At 45.7% G+C, this 12,676-nt stretch overlaps 1 long non-coding RNA gene across 1 annotated transcript in view; it reads right to left on the reverse strand.

The window, feature by feature from the left end:
- Window positions 1-3,518, reverse strand: part of LOC109287027 — a 5,455-nt gene extending 1,937 nt beyond the window's left edge. Inside the window, exons 1-2 of the long non-coding RNA XR_002094739.1 lie at window positions 3,506-3,518; window positions 3,430-3,441 (exon numbers count right to left, since the gene is read on the reverse strand). This is a non-coding gene — a long non-coding RNA (uncharacterized LOC109287027). The remainder of the gene's footprint in view (window positions 1-3,429; window positions 3,442-3,505) is intronic.
- Window positions 3,519-12,676: the final 9,158 nt, after the last annotated feature.

Below are 12,676 nucleotides of genomic sequence, written 5' to 3' on the forward strand. Positions count from 1 at the left end.
CCGCTTGGGGGGGGGGGGGGGAGGAGGGCTGGACTTGATGATCTCACAAGGTCCCTTCCAGCCCCTACTGCCTATGAAATCTATGAAATCTAGTTCCCAGCAGCCCCTCCCCACATGGCTGGGGCCGGTTTCCACGGAGACCCCAACTGCACCTGTGCTGTGATAGTGCAAGGCTGGGGTTGCCATGGAGACCAGTCCCAGCTGTGCTGACAGGTCACATGTCAGGGCAGGTCAGGGGGCTGCTCCAGAGCCACTGACACCTTGCAGCAAGGGCAGCTTGGTCCGGGGCCAGGGCAGAGCTGCAACCTGCAGCCTGCATGCTCTGAGCAGGGGTGCGCAGGTAGTGGATCGTGGCTCTACCCCGTCTTGGGATCAGGCTGTCATTGCTGCAAGTATCCGGGTCAGAGCCGCAATCCACTGCCTGTGCACCCCTGCCCAAAGCATGCAGGCTGCAGATCGTGGCTCTGCCGTGGCCCTGAACCAAGCTGGCCCTCCTGCAAGATCCCAGTGGCTCTGGAGCTGTCTCCTACCTTGCCCTGCCATGTGCCCTGCCAGTATTGCTGGGGCCATTCTCCATGGCAATCCCAGCCTTGTGCTATGGCAGTGCAGGAACAGCTGGGGTCTCCATGGAGACTGGCCCAAGCCAAGCAGCCAGGGGCTGCTGGGAAATGGAGTCCAGTTGGCAGCTGGATGTGCCATTTTGCCCACTCCTGGTCTACATGCTCAGAGCTATTAGGACAGAGTAAACTAATTAAATACAAGTACTATCCTATGGCAGAGTTTTTTACTCCGCAGCAACACACATGCAGATGCTAATGGGGCTGGCTGGGGCATGAGGGTGCTTCATTGAGGGGGCTGCCTGCCAGCTAGCCCTGCATTGAAGCACCCTCATGCCCCAGCCCCTCTGCAGCATGTTGAGCTAGGATGGAGCAGCCCCAGGCTCATAAGCTGAGCCCCGGACCCCTTGCCAGGCGGGGCTGCTCCAACCCGACTCAATGCACTGCAGTCTGTGGTGTATGTTCAAATATGGTGCCTGGGAGCAGTAAACTCTGGCACGATATACACTGAAGTTTATTGCCGCACATTAATAACATGTGTAGATGTGCCCAGTGGGTGACATTCACCTCAAATGCAGCCAGCTCAGAGATCTCTGCAAGTGACGAGTGTTGGAACTGGGAGCAGAATCCATCCCAAGCCCTACAGCAAAGCTGGCAGTAATTCCTGCTGAAACCTTTGAGTTGATACAGCATCCTCAGTACTCCCACATCATGCCTGGACCTGCTCAACAGTGATCTCTTGAGTCATCTACCTTATCCAATAGCTATATGCCATATGCTGAGGAGCACACCCTTCCTGTACATCCCCATTGAGGAACCTACATAGCTGTTGCATAAAACCTTGGCACTAGTGTGAACTGCATGCACATGCCTGGTATTTATTAGATTAATATAAAAAGGGATTAATATTGTAATATTCATAATTATAGCATCCTGGATATAGTATCTGTAGTGGCAGCTGTGCCCCAGATACAGGGAAGTCCTTTTAACTGCATTGCCTCAGGACTGAGAAAAGGCATTAGCTAAAACCTAATGTAATAGATCCATATTACATACACAACACTGTCAATTCTGTGGGATTAGCATCCTTGAAACAGACTAGCTCCCTTCATTTTCAGAGCTCTTAGGCTCTTTGACAGCTGTTTCTCTTATATTGTTCTGGCACAGTTAAGCAGAGCGTAATTAGTTGCAATGTTGTCAAGTTACAGTTAATATTCAGTTAGCTGGAGTACAATTAAGTTACAGAATACTAGACAGTGGGGCTAAAAGATGCCATGCCGTTAAACAGACTTTGCACTTATCCAACATGTAGTTAACTGGTATTTATCGCAATGTAAGCAATAGGCAACAAATTGAGAAAGGCATGGAGCAATGTAATTAAGCAATTTATGCACATATCTAAGCTGCACATAAAGGGAATATGCCATAAATGGTGGATTTGGGGTTTACAGTGATATAACACTAAGCGCATAATTTCTAACTTTTTTCTTTCCTCTGACAAACGATTTCTCATCTCCCAAGGAAAAATCAATTGGACTGAACAATTTGAAGCTCTTCCTTACCCTTCCTACATAAATTAATTCTGCTTCTATCTATGTGGGAGCGTGCCTTCCACTGTCCTGAAGAACACGGGATGGGGAACAAAGGGGGAAGCAGCACCGGACCCCAAGAGTAGGGCAGAGGGCCCAGGAAGGGCCGATAGAGCTGCTTATCTTGGGGCAAGAATCCCAGCACCATCAGGGGAGCGGCAGCCAGATCCTGAGTGGCCTCAGACATGCTTTATGAGCATGTGTTGGGTACAGGTGGGCAGTAGGGCTGTGTGAAACTGCACTGTTTCGTTTCAACTTCTGTAGCGCTGTTTTGTCGGGACAGTCTTTCATTTCAAGTTTCATTTCATTTCAAAAGCACTGTTCCATTTTGTTTCACTATTTCAATGCTGTTTCCATGTTTTGGCCATAGTCTATAATGGGGAAGCACAAAACTGCCTTTAACTTTGTCATTTCATGCCTGATTCAGATGAAACTTGTAGGGATGAAGCCTGCCAAGTTTCAAGGAGATAGGTGCATGGGTTTCTGGGAAACTGCACCTCAAAGTCTTGAAAGCAAAACTCATGTCACGTATGTGTGTTAAGGCACAGTGGGCTGAAAACTGCAGGGATGGTAACCTCTGCTGAGGCCACAAAGCCTGCCAAGTTTCAAGGAGATAAGTGCAGGGGTTTCTAGGAAACTGCACCTCAAGCTGCTGACAAGCAACACTTGTGACGTGTGATTCTGTGTGTGTTAAGGCACAGCTGTTTTTCTGTCCCTCCCCCAAGAGCAATGGGCTTGGAAGGGACCTCAGGGGAGGATCACAATCACTGGCCAGCTACACAGTCAATATCAGAACAGTCCTTCTCCCCTTTTCTCCCTCCCTCTCCTTAGTTTGTTTCCCTGCAAGCAAGCCCAGTTTCAAAACTCAAAACATTTCGAAACTTTCAAAATATTTTGCCTTCATTTCATTTCGAGGCTGTTTCAAAGCCTTTCATTTCATTTTGATTTTGCTGTTTCAAGCTCAAAACGAGTTGAAACAGTGTCGAAACGAAACACCTGGCAAAATTTCACACAGCTTTAGTGGGCAGGCATGCAGCTGTTTCTGGTATATCGAGAAGCACCAAGCCAGCTCCAGCAGAGAGCCGGCAGCCAGGTGACAGCCAGCATACCAGAGAAGACCAGTACACACAGGGAGAGCTGGCACACTGGGAAGAGCCTGCATGCCATGGAAGACCAGCACCAGGAAGAGAGCCTGCATGCCTGGGAAGATCAGCACAGGGAGAAGAGCCTGCATGCTGGGGAAGACCAGCATTCTGAGCAGGCAAGCCGAAGGAAGCAGGCACACTGGGAAAGGCCTGCACATCCGGCAGAGCCAGCAGCAGACTGAGCACCAATGAATTGAAGATAGCTAGCTTGGACAAAAAGGTTGGCTAGATGTGGGAAACCAGCCCCAGAGAGGGGACAGAAGAAAAGCGTTGTAAATCCAGACAGTTGGAGGAGTGTCCAGTAATAGGGGCACCAGAGCAAGACCCCAGGCAGAGGAGTACAAGGGAAGGATTCCAGGATATGGAGCAATTGTCCTGCATGAGAGAGCGTTTAACTGTGAGTTTGTATACATTATGATTTCAGTTATAAATTTGCTATATTACTAGGGACTGGACTGATCATTTATAATTATTGACCCTGAATCACTAGGAAGGGACTCTTGGTTCCTTTTGAAGACTTTCATCTTGTTTGCATCAGAAACAGCTAGTTGGTGAAAGGACGAGGTATAAGAGGAGGTAGGAGCCCCAAGAAGACAACCACTGGTCTCGCCTGAGCATCTTAGACCCACGGTCAGCCTTCTGCTCATAATAAGAGAAACCAAAGTCATGGCAGGCAAGAAGAGAAGGACAACACACAGACATAGACACAGAAAATCTTTATTGGTTGTTAGTAAGGCCCCAAGCAGCCAGGGAGGAATACACAGGCATGTATAGCTATACAATGCTGATTGTGCATCATATACAATCCATCATCTCTTCTATTAGCTTTCACCATTGCTGTCTGTCCTCCTTTCTCTGCCAAGTTATAGGCTCCCTCTAGTCACTTTGTCATACCCTACAGCTGTTGCAAAGCAGAGGTACTGTAGAAAGAATAGTATGGGATCATGTAATTACAGACTAAACCATAATGCACATGCGCATGTGCCCAAATTAAGACAGAGTGGACAAACTCAATTCTGGAATTTCTTTTCTTTTGAATATTGGACTTTGGAATCTGAGCATTATTTAGATATAGTTGTGTATGTGTTTGTGTGAGAAAGACAGTGAGAGCATGTAAAGATTATTTTGGTGACTTTTCCCTCTACAAAATGGATCCAAGAGGTAAGTGGCCCATTTTCTTTGGTGTGCTCCATGAAAAATTTGTGGGACACTGATTGCAAGGCTCTGCCTTTTATTTTATTTTAAGGCTGATTTCTGGAAGGTCTTTCAGAAGTTCTGAATATTGATGAAGAAAATAGGATCACAGGAAAATATGTTTGGAAGGTCATGAGCTCCCTGTTCAAGCAGGATTGTCCCTGACTAAATCATCCCAGCCAAGTATCTGTGAAACCTGTTCTTGAAAATTCCCAGGGATGAAGATTTCACAACTTCTCCAGGTAACCTGTTTCAGGGAGCAGGGGGAAGGAAAGACAAGGTGAAGAAAAGCAGGGAAGAGAAAGAAAACAAGTTGACAAACAGTACCTGGGCCAGGTCAGGAGTAGTGGCCAGAGGCTAGCTAAGGAAAAATAGCTTGGTCTTTGCTCTGGTAGTTCCATGAACTCCACAATTAGCAGGGGAGCAATTAGCACATTCATCAGCAAATCCACCATGATTTTACATTAAATTCATGACTTCTGTGGAGACTGCCAACATTCCTTTAGTAGTAGGTTAATGGATCCCAAATGCTAGATGAGTTTTAATTTTTTGGAAGAAATGGGAAGTCTGTTGAGGGTTCTGATCAGTTAAAGCCTGTTAATTAATGCAGTGAATCATATTTGTTCTTATTACTTGCTGTGTAAAGCTATTATTCACAGTGCAGCATTCTGATGTGATGAATTAAATTTCAATGCAAATCAGTCATGACTAATTCACCAGTTAATGTTTCAATTCTTTTGCAATATACTGATGTCTGTTTTAGATAGGACCAGAATGTTTTCTTGCCATTTGTGTTGGCCTTGTTATTTCTTTTTATGACTGTGTCTACGCAGCTCAAACTGTGAGAACCTGAGAGATCTTTAGCGTCTCTGAAGATGATGTCCAAGATTAGCAAGGACTGTGTTTAAGCATAGCTGGCTACTGTAAGTAGGAGCTTATCATGTTAATAAACCATTTTACAAAATCATGCTGTAGATTTGGCTTTATACCATAGTTAAGCCTCATTAATCAGGAAGATTGCTAAACTTTTGCTAGTAAGAACAATGTTTAAACATAAATATGCCTACCAGTTTTGGGTTATTTCCAACTCCTTATTTCCATTATTGTAGTAAAAATCTCATGGCTTCTCAGATCCCTGTTTATTTTTCATTGGCTTTTTGGCGTATCCCAGGGAACTGTTTGTGAAACCCATAGGATTAAATATTCCACTGGTCTTGTAGCATTCTATTTCGTTCAAGGTGGAAGTATTGGGAGAAAAATCACAATATTGTGTTTCCATAAATAACTGCATGAAGAAATAAATACCAGTTTAAAATAGATATGTAGCTATACTTGCTAACTTAGACTCCTCCAATTTGTTCACTGAGTTTTCAGTTTGTTGATTTTCATTCCTCTTTAACTCTTCTAAAAAGAATGAGATTGTTACTGTGCTCGTGTGAATTTTCTGTCATGAGCAACAGGCTGGTGCTTTGGAGTTGCTAGGCACAATGGCACAGAGGGTATTAATAGGTGTTGTCCAGTTAGTAGTTGCTCTTGCAAAAAATAGAGATTGAGCCTTTTCTACAGGAGTATTAACAAACAAGATGTGTTTAGGTGGTGAGGTATTCCCACTTGTTGGATGCACCTCAGTAGACTATATTCACAGTGCTGAATGTGACTAGATCTGGTCTAACCGTGACCAGACATGGCTGGTATCATTATCAGCTTAACATCATAACTACAGATGACAGCCTACAGCATCCTACACCTAATACTTATGAAAGTCCTAGCTGAACCACATGACCCACCATCGTTTGGAGGACAAACACACACTAGAAAAAACTAAGAGTACATTTAGAAGATATCTTTTAGAAGGTATTTTCAAACATGAGCAACAAGCTACTGAGATTGAAAACCAACAAACAGTACAAGATAAGGATTCCAGCATCCAAAAAGAACAAGAACATCATAGCACTTAAGGAAGAAAACTTCCAGCAAGTGACCTCCTTCAGCACTTCCTGAATTTAACTCCACAGAGATTTGGCAGCAACTAGGCAATTGGCTCTACAAGTTGTTGTCATTTGCTAAATTGCATTAAAGAAGCTAAAATACTTCAAATTATTTCCCAATATTACTTGTCCAGGTAAAAGTTTGCTGTCCTTGCCATAAAGATGTTGTTTTATCATGGGTGGCAGAAGTAGGTGTAGTCAGGAGTAGAGGTGTTTTTTAGGGTATGGTCCATTACTACAGAAATGCTTGAGAACCTCTCACCCTACTGCACGAACAAACAGACTACCACCAACCCTCCTTTGGCACATATTTAATTAGTTATGCCATAATACATGATGAGGGGAAGGCTTATGACAAAACACCTGATAGCAATTTAAGCATGTAACTTTCAGTCTATCCTGAACATACTGGCACATCTATAATCACTTAGTCCATATCATTATTGTTAATGGACGTATAACTACGGACTTACTTAAATCGCAGTTTTGTGATTTTCATGGAAACCACAAAAATCGGTGACCTCTGCAATTGCCACAAAAAAATGGTATTTGCTGTGATTTCCCAGAAAAATAACGCCCCCCCGCAAAAAAAAACCTTAATAAAAATAAAATGTTGGCTCCCTAGTGGGAGCCAGCAACTTTTGCTGCCAGCGTGACACAGCCTTGCAGCCTGCCCTGCAGGGGAAGATGCCAGCTTGCAGGGTGGCACACAGGGCAGCATCCAAGTTGGCATCTTCCCTTTCATGCCTCTCTGCCAATCAGCACCAAGGGGTGGGGCCACAAAAAGGGCAGGCAGCAGTCAAGATGGCAGCTGCCCCCTTGTCCCTTCTCCCATTGGGGCCTCTTCACTAATTCATAGATGTAGGATTGGAAGTGACCTTGCAAATATTCTAGTCTGACCCCCTGCCCTGGGCAGGACAGAACTGGGCTCAAATGACACCAGTTAGGTTATCGTCAAGACTCCTCTTACAGACCCCCAGGATAGAAGCCAGCACCACGTCCCTTGGAAGTTGGTTACAGATCCTAGCTGCCCTGACTGTGAAGTAGTGCCTTTGGATGTCTAGTCTAAACCTACTCTCTAGCAACTTATGGCCATTATTCCTTGTTACTCTGGGAGGCGCTCGGGGGAACAAGGTCTCTCCCATTCCCTACTGGTCCCCCCAGTAAGTTTATAGACAGCCACCAGGTCCCCTCTCAGCCTTCTCTTGTGAAGGCTGAACAGGTTAAGGTACCGTAGCCTCTCCTCATAGGGTCTGCCCTGCTGTCCCCGGATCATGCAAGTGGCCCTCCTCTGGACCCTCTCAATGCTGTCTACATCCCTCCTGAAGTGCAGCACCCAGAGCATCTGGCCCTGCTGATTTGAACACATCCAGCCCCTCCAGAAGTTCTCTAACTCAGTCCTCCGTGACCCTAGGTCTGGTGGAGTCTCTCCTGAGTCTGTCCCCAATCCTGCACAAAAAAATGGAGGCAAAGAAATTGTTAAAAAGGTCTGCTTTTCCCTCTGGTGCAACCACCAGATTGCCTAGTGTATCCTGCAGGGGCCCCACGTTACCTGGTGCCTTCTTCATGCTCCCTATGTATTTAAAAAAGGACTTTTTGTTGTCCTTGATCCTTGATGCTAGCCCTAGTTCCGTATCTGCCTTAGCTTTCCTAACAGCCCCCCTACAGACCCAAGTGGTGGAGGTATACTCCTCTTTGGTGATAGCCCCTCCCTTCTACTGGGTGTATGCCTCCTTTTTGGCAATCAGGCATTCCCGGATGCTCTTGGTGAGCCAGGAGGGTTTTTGAGCACTCTTGCCCCCTTTGATTCTCATTGGGATTGTCACCCCTTGGGCTCTGAGTATCGTCTCCTTCAGGAACTACCACTCATCTTAGGCACCTAGTTCCCCTATTCTCTAGGACCCTAGTGCCTCCCCTACCAATCTCATCAATTCATTGAAGTTGGCCCTCTTGAAGTCAAGGGCTACTGCCTTGCTGCAGGCCCTTGACACCCTGCGCTGGATGGTGAATTCCAGCAGGCGATGATCACTGTGCCCAGGTGGTCAACAACCCAGAGTCCTCTCACCAGGTCATCACCTGTGGCCAGGACCAAGTCCAGCAGGGCATTTCCCCTGGTGCAACTGTGCACCTCATGGGTTAAGTGGAGGTCCTGTATCTCAGCAAGGAACTGAATACACTGAACAATCAGTGCCCAGGGGCAGGGCCTCTTCACCAATCAGTGCTGAGGGGCAGGGATGCCATAAAATGATGGTGAAATCGGCTCTTCAGATTGCAACCAAGCTGTAAAATTTGCTCTCTCTCATTGTGAGTTAGGTAGGTCCCTAGTTATAACACTGCTAATGGATCAAAACTGCATGAGATCCTTAATGGCACATCAGATTTCTCCCCTATGCTAATCATTTTTGTATTGTTATTTAATAGACCAAACTACCATAAATAGTTTCTGAAACTATGGGAATTTAAGGATCCTAATGAGGTATAAAGGGACAATTTATTCTGGACTTCAAAGCAGATGAATAGTCAGAAGAGGACAGCATAGCAGAGAGAATATCATCGTAGAGCCTGAGACTGAAGATTCTGTGGACCGTGATTTTTATAGGTGAATTTATTGTAACACAAAAAAATATAGAAGTAGAACATAAAAAAAGAAAGCATATAGGAGGCCATGTGGAATTCTCTATCGTTCTAGCACTGAACTTATGGAAATAAACATCAACACCTGGAATTAAGGATGGTCATTTCCAGCCACACAGCTGTGTGCACGACTATCTCCACTCAAAATTGTTGAATTTAGCACTAAGCAATACAATTTGAATGCTCAGAATTTTTTACAGTAGAAGGGCTATGTCAACAGCCCTAGGTAAAAGTAGGTTTACTAACTGGTTAATGTTTTGGTAAATTGATTTCCTTTGATTATCTTACATTTTAATGTTGGCAGCAAAATAGCTCTTACAGGCTTGTTTCTAAGGGATATTCATCTACCTCACAAATGAAACCATGCAAAATTGACAGGAAGAATTTTCCTTACTTTCCCTGTCCTTTTCAGCCCTGAAACTGAGAACTCAGATGTGATCAACGCAGCTGCACAGCGAGACTTGCACAGCTTGCTTCCATTTTTCTAACTATACCCAGTGTTGTTTGTATCAAGTTTGGATGCACATTTTAAAGAAAAATAAATACTTGCAAGGGCGGCCTTGACCTGGAAGTGTCCATCGGTATGTGGGATTTTGGCCTGAGATCACTTAGGATGTTCAGACCTTATCTGATATTCTATGAAAAATGTGGGATACTTGTTTCCAGAGTTCTGGTTCAGCTCACTATATACAGGCACCTGTGAAATCTGGTCCTCATTTAGATTTCTACAGCATTCAGCAGTACTCAGAGATTTGGTTCTTGCTCATTTCTCTATTATAAACTGGTGGCTAGCTGCCAAATCATATACATGCTGAAGATATCTCATAGACTCCAATTTTCAAGGACACAGGGCTCACTAGGATGTCCAAATCAGAACTTCCATCTAATAAAATACCTTCTTTACAAGGCTAAGTGCTTATCTGAGGTTTCAAATACAACATCTATATAGCCTATTAAAGAGCCTTCATTTGACAAATGAGGCCATGGAGTACTTTTAAACCTATTGGAGGAGTTGTCTAAGGTGGAGCAGCACAGTGAATCCATTAACTTGAAAAATAATCTTCCACAGTAACACCCAAGGATCATTAAAGCTCTGCTAAAACAGGTTGAGATTAAGTATCTTGCTTCATTACTAAATACAACAAATTTGACATTAAAATAGTTTTAAAACAAGATAAACAAACCACTAGTTAACTTGGGGGCAGCTGTCAGCCGTAGTTAGGGGCAGCATCAGCATCAGCGATACTCTGCTCTGTGCATATCCTTGAGCCCATGGACAGAGCTAGGATTCTAAAAAGCGGGGTGCAGATGGTGTGGTGCATCGTCACATATAACACAACATGCATTTTTCTCTCAGGAAAAAGAAACTGAAAGCTTCACTAATAAGTTATGGGCCTAGAGCTATACTATTCAACTTGAGATTGAAACAAAACAAAACCAACCAAACAAAAAACCCTTTATTGGAATGTGTATTCACTTGCTATATCATTTACAAAAACACAACAAACAAGGGAAAAAAATAATCAAAAGATGTTGTTTCATTAGTCCTGTCATTATAGTTAAATTTAGGTTTCTCAGATTCAGAAAACACTATCTTGCTTTCTTGAGCATCTTGACAGTGCTTCATTGAAAGTTATCTCCACACCTGAGCTAACATTTACCAGAGTGAATGTTTCCAGCTACAGTTAAAAACAGTCAGCTGAGCTGTACAATGGAAGCTATGTTACCAGGAACAGCTACTAGGCAGCAGAATCACAGAAGAAAAAGATAATTTGGGTAGTGAAACAGTTAAAGACCATTTAAGGGGGTGGTTAACACATATGGAATGAAGAGTCTGGAAGGTAGGTGATAGGAGCCAGGTAGTCAAGTGACTCCTTCAGCCCTGACTAGAAATACTGCTGCCACTGCCAGGCAGGTGACCTTAAACTGTGGGTGGAACATAGGTGTGCCAATTCTGACTCGATCTATTTCAGGAGAATTTTTTCCAACATGACATAATGTCATTAATTGTACTGTTCACAATATCCATCTCCTGGATTGCTTTCAATGCCAATTCTGGTAGACTCCTGGCCAATCCAGGAGGGGTGTCAACCCTAGTGAAACAGGGCTCAAGGGGGAGGGGTGGGTGCAAAAGCGCACCAGTGCACCTCCCTGGATCCACCCCCACTCGTGCTGCACCTGCGGAAGTGAGCTCCAGCTGGCATGAACCATCTCTGTTGGAGCTAGTTTACTAGAGCATTTCTCAACCCATGGGTCACCACCCAAAAGTAGGTTGCAAGAACATATGAAAGGGTCACGGATAAACATTAAAAACAGATTAAGTATCCAGCTTGTAGCCCTGTTGGTCTAGAGGCAAAAGGAAACAAAACTCATGGCATCTTTTATTATACCTGCTAGATATTTGCAAAAAAAAAAAAAAAAATTTCTTTGTTCAGACGTGGATCACCACAACTTTAAAAGTGGTTTTGCCTTGAAAGGAGAAAAAGGTGAGGGCCTGTGGCTTTTTCCTTGCAGACTGGCACAGATCCATGGCCCACACACCCATCCCCAGCCCCCGCACGCTGGTGGGCTGGGGCCTGAGGGGCACTGGGTCTGGACCGGCCATCCATGTTTACAAATGGTACAAAAATTTAAAGAACCACTGGGCTATGCAGTGTAAATCTCCCCTGCCTTGGGCTCATGGCTGAGCCAAGCCCTAGTGTAGACTTGACTCCAAGCCTGGATCTACTGTCTCCACTCCGGGAGAAGCACGTGGAAACGCTCCTGCATGACCCACTGGGTAACACGCAACTGTCCTGGGTTAACAGCGGACTCGGGGAGGCTGCCTACGAGCCCTCCAGGGCGTCCAGGCTCCTGCCTGTGGAGGCCTGCGCTGGCAGGATCAAAGCCCTCAGTCCCGGCAGCCCGCCTGCCGCGCCGCGCCGCTCTCCCTCGGCAGCGCATGCGCGAAGCTCTACCCTCTGCACCGGCAGCACTGGCTCCCTGGCAAACTACAGCTCCCGGCATGCACTACAGAGCCCCGGCCTGGAGCTGCCCGGCTTGCGGCAACAGCAGTGCATGTTGGGAATCGTATTTCCTGACGCCTAGACAAACGCCGCAGCACGGTTCCTCCGACCCTCTCCACCTAGACCCCTCCGTGGGCAGGTCAACTTGCCTGCCTCCTATCCAATCCAAGGCAAGCCGGTCTCTGAGGACCTCGCCTCGCGCCAATCAGCACTCTGCTTTCTCAGGACAGTCTTGAAAGAAAGCCTGACTATAAATCCGTCAATAAAGTGAAGCCCAGCTTGTGCGCGCGGGCAGAACTCATGGCTGGGTTTTGGTTTTAATTACGTTACTTTTCCTCAAGGCCGGGATTTTCCGATTCAGGATTTTGCTCATAAACTGAGGGGGAAAACACAGGCGCGGTGCCAGGCGCCGCGCGGTCGTTGCTAGGGGGGGGTTAAAGGAGCGAGCCAATGGTCACCGGGGGGAGGGGTGAGCGTTCCGTCGCGCAGGCGCCTTGTGCCCTCACGGGGAGGGGGCGGGTCGGGTAGTGACGTGTATTCTTCCAGCTCAGCGCGCGAGGGCCG

This window comes from Gavialis gangeticus, unplaced genomic scaffold (genome assembly GCF_001723915.1).
Source record: "Gavialis gangeticus isolate Ggan-Ray unplaced genomic scaffold, GavGan_comp1, whole genome shotgun sequence".
Classification (NCBI taxonomy): Eukaryota; Metazoa; Chordata; order Crocodylia; family Gavialidae; genus Gavialis; species Gavialis gangeticus.